Here is a 16384-nt window from a genome sequence, read left to right on the forward strand (position 1 = left end):
ACGGAACCGAACAGACTTCAGCTTTATGCCTAAAGTTTAAAGCGTTTTGATCTACTGTTGCAAAACAGTTTACAAAAAAAATCCAGCTTATATGGACAAAAGTAAACATTTGTATATATCTCATTAAAGAGTTAAAGTATGGCATTTTTAGAAAAGAAATACTTGCAGAATTATCATTAAAGGACTTTACAAAGAATTAGCAAAATGACTGAAGGGTGCAAAAACCTTATAGTCAAAATGTTCATATGCACTGTTAAGCTCAGCTGTGGTTACAGCTCAATTAGGCCATTCAGTTGGACTACTGTCCTTATTCCAGTATACAAGCACCTGGAGAAGAATTGATTTGTTGATGAAAGTATGTCTGACTGCAATGGTGGGTGACGCTATGCCACCTTTTAAGCTAGTTACTTTAGTTACTGATCTTCATGTGGTTGACCTTGCTAACAAGTTAGCAAACAACAAACTGGTTGTATGTTGAACTGAGAAAATGTGGACTTTACAGCTCTGTACATTTCATACTTACTCTCTGGTACAAATGTGGCACATGCTTTAACTACTACGCATTTATACTGTTGGACTTCCAGGTCAAAGCCAGGCGTGGTGGGCCTGTGGAGCGTGCTCAGAGCGTCACGTACAGTTTGCTTCAGACTGAGTCGTAAACATGCATGTAAATTGATCCCCAGTATTATCTAGATGTGTTGATCCAACTTTGAGCAATCACACTAAAAACAACTTAATTCTAGTTTTAGTGAATAAATCCACTTTTCAAACTGCATGGAAACATAATGCGTGTCAAAAAGGTGAATGGCAGAACAAGATATTTTTCTTCACATGAGGTTTGATGGCCAGCAGCCTGTCACTGGAACCATGCCACTATTTTAAAAACTGATAAGCTGTATTGGTACAGCTCTGTCTGAAGAACTCAACCTCAAACGTCTTGTGATCCTTTCATTTCTTCTTGTGATTCTTTTGGGCGACAGATGTCTGCTCTGAGCAGCAGCAGGATTAAGCCCCCCATGAAGACTTGCTGGGACCTGATGGATGATGTATTGATGGCTGATGATTCTGTGAAGTCTGGGAGTGACGGGGAGGTGGAGCAGTGTGTTTAAGCTGCACCAAAACACTAAAGACAGAAAAGATCAGATTTATAAAAACAGAGCAGTGATGAAAGCCAACACTCACCTAGCCAATCATCACTCAACACGTCGGTTTGAATTGTGTCCAATCACTGAATTGTATCCATTCTCAAACTCACCTGAGCACTGTCATTGGCTGAGGGAACAAACCAGGTCTACAAGCATACTGTTAAAGTTTCATAATTACAAAATGGGGCTTCTCTATTTCTCCATAGTTTATAACAATGATGGTTGGCAAAAAATTTTTTTTTTAATTATGACTGAAGACATTGTGTAATCAGAAAAAAGCTGACTGGTGTGAATGAACACTCATCACAACTGGCCAACAAAAACATTCCCTGGCTACTAAAACAAAGTGGAAAACTCCGAAGGCAGCCTAATTTCAAACATCTGAATCGCTGCACACACCTCAGATTTTTGCAGCCAAAGTTGTAAAGCAAAAGTTTGAATGTCACGTAACTGAATCAAAACGAATGTGCCAGCAAGTGTGGATGAAAGTGATCCACTTCATGTGAACTGTCAGACTGAGTTAAAACATGAAGCTGACGATGTTCTATATTTTTGTTAACGAATCCAAACTGTGCGAGTGTTCATTGCCTCTCAGTGGGTTAAAGATCTTTAGGCTCACAAACTGTATCACTGGGACTTTGTGAGTGGAGCTCTATGGGAAAGATATTTAAGTTTGATGAGGCTTTTGTTGCTGTAATACTTGTTATGGAATTTTGATTAAAGAAAATTCAAGCCAATCCCATTATGTATCATTTGACAGCTCATAAACACACGGCCCATGAGCTGATTTTAGGTATCGGTCCGAATGTAAGTATGTAATATAATGTATGCCTGTGACATAGGCCAGCCATCACTCAAAGCAGCATCACAATGGGGAGACAGTGATAATTATAGTGTAATTACAATGATATTATAAAGAGGAAACTGAATAGATGGCTAGGTATTAATGGAGAGGGGGCAGGATGTAACTAGGTGTTACTTCTTCCAACTACTTTTTTCAGGAATCAATTGAGGATAGTGTTTGACAATTTCTTTTTTGTTCACCTCTTTGTAATTATTTTTATTGTATTTTTTTTTTACATTCACCTTTTGTGGGAGATACAGAAATATGGCAATTTAATCTTAAAGATATATTTGAAATTTAAAACCAACTTTGCGTTATTCAATGTGGTTGGGACATGATTATTTTCAGGTAAGGTGAGGGGGATTTGGGGGGGGGTGGTCTTTAGAATATTTTTTCTAGAAAATTTGGGTGGTTTAACATTTGGATCAATACAGAGATTACAGGGAGTTTCCAGATCAAGATTTAACCTCCAACGGGCTGCCTTGTTCATTTCTAACATGTTTCATACAAACAACATGGATCCTTCCTAAAAAAAACAAACAAACTGGGGCCTGGCTTGTTCACCAAGCAATCTATCGGTGTACATTTAATCATAAATATAAAACTCACGCAGCCTGTGTCTTGCTTTAAACTACAGTACAAATGTTCGCAAATGAATCCAGTCACAACACAGGAAAGGTCTGCTGACTGAGAGAAGGTTTGAATATCCCAGTTCACTTCCTCATGGTTAATCCGAGTGGTCAATATGTGCAGAACACGCTAGCTGAATATGAATGCCACCCTCAGATCCAGCTGTCAAGGTTAAGAAAACACAGCTGAAGATGTTATTGTAGTTTAAATATTAATAATATTTCCTTTGGATTGCAAAGCTGTTGCATGTTGGATAACATCAAACATCCAGACAGTCTGCTTATGGTGAATGTCAAAAGACTGTAAATTAAAATAAATCATGACAATGCAAAATCAGTATATTGTGAAATTTGTGACTGATGCTTATAACCTAATACATCTCCAGTAGACAGTGTATCTTGCTCAGGGAGGACAAAACAATTTGGCTGAGCGGCGGGGTGTCTTCGGATCTGATAACAATCTAAGCCGGCTGGAATTCCCAGGAATTCCAGTTGAGGAGACACCGAGGAGCCACGTCTCACTGGGCAGGTTTCTCTGTCGCCCTGCCGGTGACTAGCTGCGCTGACAGGTCCCATCAACGCATTCAACGCTGCTCTGCTTTCCATATCCTCACAGACACACACACTGTGCATGTCCATACATACACTTACACTCAATCAGTCACCATGCTCTGACTACCATTTGGTCTGATCTCACACAGGTAGTCATTAGGAAAATCTGTATGAAGTATATGACAGACACTAGTAAAATATACACGTGTCAAAATCAAACATGTCAAAGATTGTTTTTGTAATGTGAGTAGCTTGTTTGTGTTGTTTTTGCCTCACATGACAGTCCTGTGGGTTTTCTCACCCTGGGCTTGGCCCTCGCAGTGTGCTGTATCTTTTTCTTCTTATCAGTGAATTCCTATCAGGTCAGCCAAACATGTCAGAGAACCGTGATCTAAGACATTTCTCTCTGCTATTCTGCTCAGCGAGGCTCAGCGGGGCTGGAAGAATGCAGCCCTGCCATCTCACTGTCTGCACTGATTACATGCCTGTGTGTGTGTGTGTGTGTGTGTGCACTGTTGGTTTGGAGAGCATACATTGTTGATGTCTGTTTATATGAGGAGCATAACTAAAATAAATAAGTGGATAACATTGTATGAGCAGTGGAATGCATTTGTTTGCTTTGAAACACAAAGAAAAAGAGAATATTTGATTCCATTGACATAGTTGACCAGCTCTTCTGTTTTTCTGATCAGTTGTTTGGAGAAGGTCACAGCAGAAGTTAGAGAGTAGAAAGTACTGCAAACATGTGATGTGCTGACTACAAAATAAAATGAATAATAATTCATAAAATAAATAATAATTGTGTAATGTGATAATATCATGTAATCCAATCCAGGTCTTTATCCATATAAAATGAGCAGTTTGTGTTTAAAACTTCTGACATTTGGCGTAACTTTGCTGGCGTCAGGATTAACTAGATTTTTTTTGGTCAGAGGACTGAACTCAGGATTGAATAACAGGAACACAATGGTAGCAAACTTTAACATTTCTTCAAACAATACAACATTTTTACAAGGTAGTTGATCAATTGTGATGAATCACATAAGGTAGACTTTCAGGTTGTAAAATTGAATGGTTTTGTCCCCTTTTTTTAAGTAGTTTAAATATCAGATATGAAATAACTTAGATGTGAGGATCTTAAAGTTTGTATGGATTTTAGCGCCCCCTGTAGACACACTCACACTGTTGTGTAAAACCATCTTTAAAACTAGATTTGGTAATCCATCTGTGTGCAGGATGGGCCAACCAAACCAAACCACATATTAAACACTCACACTTCTTGAAGTTGAATGACTCTTGTACAGGGTTGAGAGGGTTACTTAAAATGTATTACAGATTACATGACCTACAATGTAATCTGTGATGGATTCTGTTGGATTACTCAAGTGAGGTAATTTATTCTAAATAGTTTTTGATGACTTATTTCTAGTTTTATTTTTATGACTAGTTTGACCTAATGTCAGTGAATGTGTTAGATTGACAACAGTGTTCTCAGAGGTTGTAATCCTGTCATTTATTTCAACAGCCTATGACAGTGTTCTACGCAGGTTATCAAGTGTGTGATTGGTTGAAAGCTTGAGAGAAAGGTTGGACTGAGCGCTGTGTGTGTGTGTGTGTGTGTGTGTGTGTGTGTGTGTGTGTGTGTGTGTGTGTGTGTGTGTGTGTGTGTGTGTGTGTGTGCTGTAGCTGAGTTGGGGAGAGACTGTAGGTTTGTTGTTTTGGTGTTGGCTTTGGCCTACAGTAACCTGTATTATGTTTGGGAAATAAAACCCATGGAAACTAAACAACATCTCGTAACTTCATGAAGTACAACGTTACAGTATATTAAACAAAGAAGCTTTCGCTGCTCTGCATGTCAAAACAACAGCCACTGAGCCTCGAACAGTTATACAGAAAGCCCTGTTTGTGAGTGTTAGACAAGGAACATGCGAACTGCTGGACATTAATTAACCCTCCTTTTTTTCCCCACATGTGAGCACTCAGTCGTAGGAGCTGGATGAAGAGTTGGTCATTTCTCCGTTGACACTAATTGGCCAATTTACCTAAGGATGCTTCTTGAAATAAGACGTGGAGTCGCTCAATGTTGAAATTAGCTTCGTTGACAGTAAGCAAAGCTTGCACTGTGATTTCTTTTTGTCCTCTTCCTGTGCATTTTTATCATCCTCTGCAATTGTCATTCAGTTGTGTGAAAAGTGCTCTTGAGCATTGACTTGCAGCGTATTTGTGCATATACAGTAATGCCACTTGCATCTGCACAGTAGAAACCTTCATGTAGTGCTATAAAGTATTCCCTAGAAGTTGGCTTTTTTTTGAGAAAGTAACTGTATAAACCAATTTAAACTGTAATTATAACCAAATACAGTTACTCTTATTTTACATTTGAAATACATAACGCCGTTACATGTAATCTGTTGCTTCCATCTTAATTTACAGTCTGTATTTTGTATATTTCTAAGTTCTCCATTATCCATTTTCTCAATTAAAATATATATGTAAGTTGATCATTGGTTAGTTATGCATTTTGATCATTAAAATAAATATTAATTCAGCCTATCAGTATTATTCAACCGTGCATTATAACACTAACAGGCCCGTCTAACCATTCAAAATGTTACATGGTGTTGTTTGATTTTAATGCAGAGGTTAAGCGGAGTCATGTAGCTTCGTTTATTTTTTTTCAGCCTTCCGCCCAGACTCATTTAGTCAAACTAATTATAGGGTTCTGTCAGCAGCACTTTTAGATGGAGCAATATACTATAATTCTGGTCAGAGTTAATTTCTCTATATTCTCACATAACATTCGCCACACACAATGCCACGCTTTGAATACACAAGCACATCTCATAAGCACCCATACGCATACACACACATTGTGGTTAAGCCACCAGCAGTATATCTCCAGTTTGTTTCTGTCCACCAATGCCGTCAGGGTGTTGTTCATTGAAAGGATGCAGACTTTTTGGCTTGAAAGCAGGACAGCACACAGCCACATAAACACAGACAGTCATATCTGACTGGAACAACATGCACAGCACTCTGAATTCCTCCAAAAACACATGAAATGACGGTCCCAAAACTTTAAGCACTACACATGTAACAAGTAAAGTTTTTATTAGGTTCCGCATTAAAGTGAGAATGATACTGTTGGACACATAAAGAAGAAAAAGGACATGCTAGTCGAGGGAGTTGGGCCTTGGAAACAACTTTCATATTAGCTGTCTGTTTTGGTGCCTACCAAGTCAACAGAGTTTTTTAGCAGTAGATAAAAAGTACTGTAAAACCACAAAGAACTCATATGCTGGTTGTGACCAGACTGTATATACATACAGACGAAGCCTGAGTGACATCACTCATATATTACGTCAGGGGGCTCTGGAAGCTAATCAGCAGCAGCCACCAAGATGGAAATGCTGTCTCTGCCTAACTTTCAGTCAACCTAATGTCAGGCTGAGCTGGAGCTGAGGCGGGATTTAAGCTTCTTGAGCACAGATATGGACCTACTATACCTATAGGGATAACACTCATCGTTAATAAAATCAAATCTGATGTTTTATAAGAAAAGTCCTCCCCTGTTCAGTGTGTGCCCATTAGGACAATAACTAATCAGACTGTTTTGTTTTTTGTTTTTTTTTATACAAGGATGTAAACATGTTAATTCCAATTGTGAAAACAACCTTATTGGCTGTGGTGTGTATGACTTCCTCAAGCAGACAATTAAAGAACAGCAGGATTTTGTACTTCATTTTTCACCACTGTATGTCCGCTTGGATGTCACCCATTGGATTGTTGATGATTGACGGCTCTGTTGACAGATATGTCTCCTTGCAGCACTCTTAACCAGATTAGCCGAGTGAAGAAAGGGCAAGACGAATATTACAAATACAAACGATGGGCCTACAGTCCTTGAAGTTTCCATAACCTGTTTGTGTCTGATCCAAACCCACATGAGAATCTGTTCTGCTGTGGACTGTACCATCCTGACAGATCTTTAAGGTTTTATCTGAAAGGTAAATGTGTGCCTCATTTAGCAGCATGTCTTGGTTCCAAAGTATATATCACTAACGTAATATGGTGGTGTCCATTTGGCCTCACTTTTGTACAATAGCAGGAGCGAGAGTTGCATTGTCCATATTTATATACAGTTAGTGGTGATGACCAAGAAAGAGTTATGGAAGTATTAAATAGAATCATACACCTCAGATTGGGAGAAATACAACCCAAAGGAATCACGACTTATTCTGAATTATCTTAAAGCATAATGGAGTGACCTTTCACCAAACACAGGATGTGAGTCAATTACAAGGACTGAGGAGACTGAAGAGATGAGTTGCCCTTAGAAATAAAAAAAAACAACCTAATCCCTTACATTTTCTATAAGCTTCTCGAGGGAACAAAAGCCACTATTCATGCCGGTGGTGTCAATCATTACATTTACATTCCTGTGAAAGGCTTGTGACAAGAGGCGGAAACTCTCAAAGAAAGAAGAAGACAGGTCGACATAAACATGTGGGAACAAACAAGAGAAAAGAAGCCTTCCTGACAGTTAGCATTAACAAGAGCCAGTCCAATTCAGGAGAGCGAAATAAAGGATTAAAAAAATGAAAGGTTTAGTTTACTATGTGATATTGAGTGATTGTCAGAGAATCTTTGGCGCTTCAACTCTACAGGGGGACGGGGGTGATTGAAGAAGTCTGCCCTGAACGGCAACAAGATCTATCCCCCCCGTAAAGTCCAGACACCTGTGGTGGAAGTGTTAGCAGAAGATGTCTTCTAGGTTGATGCATTGAAGAAGCTGATTGAACTGTGAAGACTGGAGTTGATTAGAAGATGGGTAATGATGTCATTTGAGGCGATGTCTGATAATGTGATTGGAGGCTAATGGGACGAAGAATGTGATGAATTTGCGACGACTTGGTGGCGATGGGGAGGTGGAGGGTTGCCCCTAACGATGAATGAACTGGTGGAAGAGAAAGCCATTTTTAAACAAGACAGCAAAAATGTGAGAGGCTAACGGTGAGGGAGTGGAGCAGGGCTATGGGATAGATGTGACCAGGTGATGTGAACAACTGATTACAAGAAACTGAATGAGCATGTGTGAAGGAGCAATTTGACATGGAATGAGAATAAACAATAAAACAAGTGTGCAAAATATAGTCTTCCTGACTAACTTTCACCAGAGCTACATTAGAGGAAAACAGAATACATACATCTACATGCCAGTATAAAAACATTTAAATTAAAAGATGCCACCACAAGGCAGTAACATGTTTATGAAGTCAATGTCTGATGAGCTGTATCAACAAAAATCACTCTTACCGAAGCTTTCCTTTTTAATGAAAGTGTACCTCAGATGTTGATCTTCTGATTTATTCTTTGTGATTTATTATTCATGCTGAGTTATTTCAGGAAATAACCATGATGTGCCAAACTCTAGGTATGTATGAAATAAAGAATCAAAGAAAATAAAGTTGAGTGTAAACTTAAATAATGTATTCACTCATTAAGGATCACTTTTGACACTGACTAGACCTGGAATAAAATGTATGAAAGTGCAAGATTATTATACACCATTCCTGAAAATACAGAATCATCAGTGTTGCTCCATTCTACTGTCAAAGCAGACTACAAACCAGCCACCCTACAGAGGAAGCCCAATCCAGCCACTTGTCTCCGGGACCTCGTGATCTCGTGTCATGACCATAGGTGAGGCTAGGAACGAAGATCGACCGGTAAATCGAGAGCCTCGCCTTTCGGCTTAGCTCCTTCTTCATCACGACGGACTGATACAACGACCGCATGACTGAGGACGCTGCACCGCTCCATCTTCCCACACTTGTGAACAAGAGCCGTGGAGGTTAGCCCGGCTATATCTATTCGGTACCTCTCAACCTCCCGCACAAGCACAGGCTCCCTCCCCCTAGTGAGGTGACATTCCATGTCGCAACAGTCAGAAGCTGTGTCCGGGGATCAGGTTGCCGAGGCCCCTGTTGTTGACTGCCGCCCGATCTCCTCTGCACCCGACCCCTACAATCTCCTCTGTGGGTCGTGGGTCCACAGGAGGAGGACAGGTCCAGGTCGCCCGTTCAGGCTGAGCCCAGCCGAGTCCCACAAGGTGCTCTCCTATGTGCCTCAACCCCAGGCCTGGCTCCAGGGTGGGATCCCGGCTGTGCCGTGCCAAGCGTCGCATGCCGGATGGCGTCATGCCGGATGGCGTCATGCCGGATGGCGTCATGCCGGGCAGCACCACGGTCCTTGTTGCTGTTGTCTAAGTTTATTTTACATCCAAATTAAGGTCGGGGAAAAAAAACTGCAATGTTCCATGTAAGAGGAAGCTTGCCCTGGTCTATCCAATGCCTGCAAATTAGAAATACATCGGGAACAATTCAAATGTTCAAGCTTACATCATATGCCACTAACCAAAGGTGAAAAAAGGAGAACAACTGTCAAGACAGCTGAGCGATGCACATGGCATCATTGGTTTAAGATTATTCTTATATGTAAGGTTTGTCTTAGTTTTCCTCTTTTCCTGTATTTACAATATTGCACATGATAAAAAAAGTTGCATTATCATACTTGATGTGCTTTGTAATGTCCAATAATCATTTGCAGTGTCTAGACTGGAGTAGATCCTGAAATAAGAACCACTTTGTAACAAATACTGAAAGTATCATAAATCAGGCATTAGCTTGAATCCAACATTGATTTTAAATTGAATCAAATAGGACAGGATTTCCAAAAGTAAGCCAACATGACTTGTGATTACTGAGTTAAGGTGTTTTAACCACTTAAACAGTCCAAAATCCAAAGATGATGACTCATCAGGTACAACAAAACGAAATTTTACATTTCCATGTCGTAAATGCTTGACAATTTTGTATGGAAATTACTGAAATATTGAATGTATTGTTAGAATGATTTTTGAGCGAGGAAGAGACTAAACTAGAGCTTTGTATATTCGTAGAATCTCTGAATTTGTAAATCTGTTTTGTACCTTGGCCTTTTTATTTGGTTCTAGCGGTGCTCTCTCTTTGTTTCAGCAGAGTACTCTTTGTGCTCAGTTTGTCCCTCGTGATCACATGGAGAGGAAAGAAGTAGGAAGAGCAAACAAACATCTGAAAACACTCAGTTCTGCAGCTTTCCTCTCGTCATTACTCGAGTGTATACGTAGCTTTCAGCAGAGGTTTGATGTTGAGTTCCTGTCTTTGGGCTTTTAAAACTTCAGAAATTCTCTGAGCATATATTTTTGATGTAAAAGTATCACTTAAGCATGCATCAGGTGCATGCTGGATCAGGAATATGTGAGATCCAAAAAAACTGTGTTGACCCAGGAGAGCATGCAGCACAAGTTTTTCTACACAATCGCTCTTCTTCAAGGTGGTTCGAGGATTGACCTCATTTGGCTCATCTTGAGACACGCACAGACCTGAAGGAGAAAAAGTTAGACTTACTATAAAACAAACATTACTAGAAAACAGAGACAATTCAGAATGAGTAGTGATAACTTTGGGTTCCATTTCATTCAGTCTACGGTGTAAGATTCGATCTAATACTACCTTAACTTTGTGTAGGCCATCAACACTCACTGTATATAATATGCACTTCTCATCCCACAAGAGCAATTACCTTTGCTCTCTATACACACAAAGCAGCAACCTCATGTGTTCCTCTTCAACAGCCAATTTGTCATTTCAGTCACCTCTATTCCAGATCTAGCCTCAGAAACCCACTCCTCATCACATCCTGCTTTCTTTTATCACCCCCACCACCAGTGGGGCAAATCCTATCCTGCTCCTCTGAGTACATAAAGTCATCATGTAATCCCTAAAGACTTTGCACATTTATTTCCTGAATAAACAATTGATAATTCTTGATTAAGTCTCTCCAGATTGAACTCAGATTGGTTGTCACAAAATATTGCAATCATGTAAATGGTAAGTGTCCAGACACATTCAAGCAGTCATGATCAACAATTCATTACACTTAGGGCTGGTGTTTTTCATTTGGTACACGTGATGATTACGACAGTAATAACTATTTAAGGAATCTTGTAGTTCCTATTTATTTACTCACATTTTATAGACAGTATGTTTGTGTATATACTGGGATACAGTTAACTCAACACGCACACACACTCTAGTGCTGACCTTATGTTTGAGAGGCGTATCTGTACATGATGCTGCAGCTGCGGTCCATGGTGAATTGAGAGAGGACATAAGCAACATCAAGTGAAACAAAACGCCGGGCTAAATCTAGGACAAGCCTTTCCCACAGGAGCCTACTGTGAATGAAATCATTCAACAAAGTACAGACAACGCTCAACTGTACAACTCTACTTCCTCACATTGGTTCATTACACGGTGCTATCGTGGGTCGCTCAGTTTCTTCAGAGTTCCACATGAAATCTTGCTTCACAACCAAGGACGTTGCAATTACAACCATTTTTCTACATTTTACACAACATGTGAAATCTACATGTTTTGCTCTATACAATTTTATACCTTGTGTGACTACTGACATACCTCATCTTCTTCTAACTCAACTCACTCTTGTATAAAAACCATTATCAATCAGCACACCCTTTATCACACCCCTCTGCTGCCAACCATACAAACATAATTTATATTCCTCTCCAACCTCAGGTCTCCTCCAGTCTCAAGTGCACTCCAGCCAACTTTGGCCTTTTTGAAATATTAGATCTAAATAATACTTTTATCTCTTTTAATAATTTAGACTTTTAACAAAAACATGTCTGACTGAGGGAGACCATAGTCCACTCACAGAGGCAACCTCCCCACATTTTACCCATCTGCATCAACCCCATTTGTCAGGTAGGGGAGGGGGATTGTTGTTATTTACAAAAACGGAATTTAAATGCACACCCACTGGAGACAACATGTTTTCATCATTTGAACACTTTGGTTTTATTGTGCACTCTAAAGCCAACATTTGTTGGCTTCTTCTGATCATATTTCATGTCCAGGTTTGACAAGGTTCTTTTTTTAGCTGATAACATTCATGTTTACTCCTATTCAAACGTTTAGCACTGATTTTATGGACACCTTGGATCTTTTTAACATCACTCAGGAAATCCAAGTTTCTACACTCGAAAGGTCACGTTTCATGAAATCTGGAAAGACGCTATAAACAAATTATCAGTTAAAGAAGCAAGAGCAGTCTGAAGTCTGTTAAAGCATTGTGTAAACATTTGTGTGTAAACGTTTGTTTGTATTATCACTATTATATGTCACTTTGAAAATCCATTTAACACTCCTTTCAGTCTTTTGTGAGTTACAGAGAAGCTGTCAGGAGCCATGTGACGCTTCATAGCAGGGGTTCATGCACGCCTCATTATTCCTCTGTTGGAAACCTGAACCTGACTGCTCTGGTTTTAAAGGCACAAAGGGAAGAAGGAGGGAATCAGAGCATGTGTAGTGATATAATAATATAATTATGTAAAAAGGGGGGGGGGGGGGGGAGAAAGAAGCCAAGATCTGCTCTTTTTGTGCATTTTCTTGAGATGCCATTTGTTATGAATTGGAGCTCTATCAATACATATTGTTTGATTGATTGGGGTCCATCATATAGAGAATAGGTAACTGTGGAAGAGGGATTTTTGACTGGAAATGGTGATGATGATGCTTCTTTTCCTGATGTTGGCTCTTTGCCTTTGTGTTTTAGTACAGCTGAGGGACCAAAACGGGGCAAAGAGAAAGTGGCGATGACATGCACCAAATCCTCACTGATCAAAAGTTAAAGCGACAACAGTGCTCAGTGTATTTGAAGTTTGAAGCAACAAGTCCTCCAACCTATACAACCTATGAAGGTCATTTGTTCCAACCATAAAACAAGACCTACAGGAGTGTTTCCTAATTTGGTGCCCCTACCTGCAACCAAAAAAATGTTACAAACTTGTCACCATTGTGGCTTATCCTCTGGTCATACCTGCTTGGTATGCTCATCAAGGTAGCTGGTCAGTCAATATCAACATAATAATTGAGGACAGATATGTGGTGTGTTGGTTTTGTTTTTGTTGTTTTGCCGTCATGTACAGTAACAATGAATACTACTCAGAGGTGCTGCTTGTCAACAGGAACGGCAGGCAACTGCTTGCAGCCCCAGACCATTTGGGCCCCCTGATGGCTCACAAACTTTAAACCAAAATGGCCCAAAATTGGCACATTTTACAATGACTGTAGAATAATTGCTTAAAGGGACTCCATTTGACAGCACTCAGTCTAAAACCAAGGTTAGTTAATGCAAGTCAGCCAAAAAAAAATGAAGAGGAATTATCCATTTATAGAAGAGAAACACTAAATAAGAGGAAGAGGAGTAGGCGTCGGGACACTGGCAGACATAATTGTGATAAATGCGGGTTGGAGGGCTCCCAATTATTTCTTGCCTGAGGACCTGACAGACTCTAAAAACGCCACTGATAGTACTCGTAGCTTGTTTAACGAGGAAGAAAATACATCATAAAGACGGATCTTTGGAAAGAGTTAGCTTGCGTGGACTTACTGTCAACTGTGGGTCTTAATTCACTATTTGCACAGAAGACTTATGGTATTAATTGGTGGATACAAGGCTCGCCTGAACCACGGCCCAATTGTGATGTTACTCTATCAACCCATTTGAGTGTAAACAGAGGTCCTCTAACCTTTTCATTCCAACGCACTGAAATACTCAAATAAATTATAAATCCCTCCAAAAGAGCGAGGCCGACAGCTCAAGTGCAACAAAGAGTGCATGTCTGATAAACTCAAAAGAGCAGGTTTAGAAGTTGGTCATGGCAGCTAGAGGATATAGACTTTTGGTTCAGTCTTCTCTTTGACAGGATGATGGATTGTTCTGTTGTAACATGGGGAGTTGAGCCTCAGGGGTAAGCAGCACAACAGAGCTGGATAAATCACTGACAGGGAAGGATCACAGTTCCCTCAGATCTATGTCTATACAGGGAGGAAAAACTTCCTCCCTTCCAGTTTTCTTTCACTTTACTGTTGTATCTCCTCAAGGTCAGCTGCAGAGGCTCACACGTAAACAAATGAAGGGATACAAATATGTAATTACACATGTTAACACACACATTGAGTGCGGTGTAATTAGAGTGCAATTACAGCAGTGGAAGTCAGTTATCATCAGCCTACATCTATAAGCTCTTAACACAACATCCTGCCTGCGGTCTCATCTCCGGAGCGCTGAGGGTGTTGAGGGACATTCATGCCTTTACACACACCGACACACCGATGCCTTTCCCTCCTGTGCGCTGAAACATCCGGCGCTGTACTATGTGATAGGGATACTTGTCATTGCAGCGAGCCCAGAGCGGTAGGATGAAAGATAACCACATATCCAGAAGTCCTGGGGTTACTGCCAGAGGCCTGATCAGAGGAAAGAGAGGCGTGAGAAAAAGGGTGAGAGAGGGGCACAGGACAGGGAGCGGTGTGGGAGGACGAGGGCAGGGTGGTGACTTTGCTGCAGCATGCATAGCGCAGTCATGGTGTAACAGCTGTGAGCACACACACTGCCCTCTTTAAACGCAACTGGAAGGATTTAACCCTGACATGCCATTGATGGTCACTGCCCACCTGTTCACGCTCTTATACAAACATTCCTTTTGATCAGTCCTTCTCAAAGAGGGCAGCCAGGTCACACTGCAGGCCCTAAGGAGGGGGTTCAAGGGATTTTGACAGTTTTTAAAGTTCTTGGCGTAGCTTCAGACATTCCAGGAGTCCCAGTGGGGCCTGCAAAGATACAAATGGTTTCTATCAGGTTCCAGGTATTAATTTCATCATTTTTTTGTTGATTTTAATACATTTGCACGGGTTCAAACTTTTATCAGCCATGCATCCACATCTGGGAAAATACTTTAACTGACTGAAAGCAATATGAAAAATGTGTTTTTGGACATGTGCACAAATATGCTGCAAAGTCAAGGTCTGACGTTGGTCTGGGACCCATGTGAGCTGAGCTTAAAACATAAAGCTCAATAAAGGGACAGTCCACCTTTTTTATATAAACAATGGCCGACTGGTCAAGAGTTGTTAAACTATGTTGTGACCTTGGATTTGTTAAAGTGTTTCTAAATAATGATGCCTGCTCAATCATGATTGGTTCAGAGAAATTGTGCTTGCTCATTAAGCAAACTAGTGGGCTGAACTTAACCAAAACATGTTCAACTGTACCCATAATATCAAAACCTAAATTGAGCTGAAATTTGGCAGACTTCTGAAAATCAGTCAGAGCAGAAATAGCCTCAATGCACATATTTGTTCCTGTGTGACTGTCCATAGTCACAGCTCTGCATCCATCAGAAATGTTGCATAAATTATACGACAAGTTTTGCTCTGTTTAGAGACTGTAGTTTTGTTGGTGGTTTGTCCTTGTTTGCCATCTGATTAATCCCACACTATTTTCAGGCCTTAATATATCAAAGTTCTGCTTCAGAGCTTGGATCTCTGATGTGCAGTAAGGATCAATTGTTGAGTGTTGTTCAGGAAAATATTAAGGTCAATGAATCAGGAATGACTTAAGTGAGAGAGATGATGTGCAGCACCAGGGTCTTAATTTGGACACACAGGCCAACATGCTGGCGTCACTTTCATATGAGCACAGCTAGTAAGAAAGTTGTGTGTTAATAACAGACTCTTTTTAGAGCTGTACTGTACTCTATACTGCCCCCCTTTGGTGCACTACCAGTATATCTAAAACAAAAAAGCTTCAGGTGGCCTTTAATGATTGAGTCATGTTGAAGGTATGAAGATGGAGGATTGCAAGCAATTTGTTGTAAAAAGCATCCTAACCTATCTGTAGGGTGTCATCATAATGATTTATTTCAGACCACAGTAAGGGACCAAAGGTGTTTTCTTGTTTCTGGAAGCACCTGGAGAATATGTCTTTACGTGATTTCAAACAATCTACCTGTAAACGCAGATGTTTTTATCTCGTGTTGTGATTTCCCCCCTGTTAATCTGATCTTGTCTTGTCTTTTATCATACACAGCATGTTTGATCACGATGTGAACCTCTGCGTCAGAAACCAAATGCACGATGATTGTGCGAGGATGAAAGTCAACCACACCGTTGTGTTACAAAGTTGAGCTATATCAGCCCCCAAAACATTGAAAATACTGGTCTTATCAGCCAGCTCTAGCTGTACTCAGACTGCAGAACAGTGAAGCACTGTTGTCTCATTTCTCCTTTTATTCATCCCCTCCCGTA

At 40.3% G+C, this 16384-nt stretch overlaps 1 long non-coding RNA gene across 1 annotated transcript in view; it reads right to left on the reverse strand.

Moving 5' to 3' along the window:
- Positions 1 to 1046: 1046 nt before the first annotated feature.
- Positions 1047 to 16384, reverse strand: part of LOC306824298 — a 36934-nt gene continuing 21596 nt past the window's right edge. The window contains exon 3 of the long non-coding RNA XR_013779127.1: positions 1047 to 1123. This is a non-coding gene — a long non-coding RNA (uncharacterized lncRNA). The remainder of the gene's footprint in view (positions 1124 to 16384) is intronic.

Source organism: Symphodus melops, assembly GCF_947650265.1.
Source record: "Symphodus melops genome assembly, chromosome: 5".
Classification (NCBI taxonomy): Eukaryota; Metazoa; Chordata; class Actinopteri; order Labriformes; family Labridae; genus Symphodus; species Symphodus melops.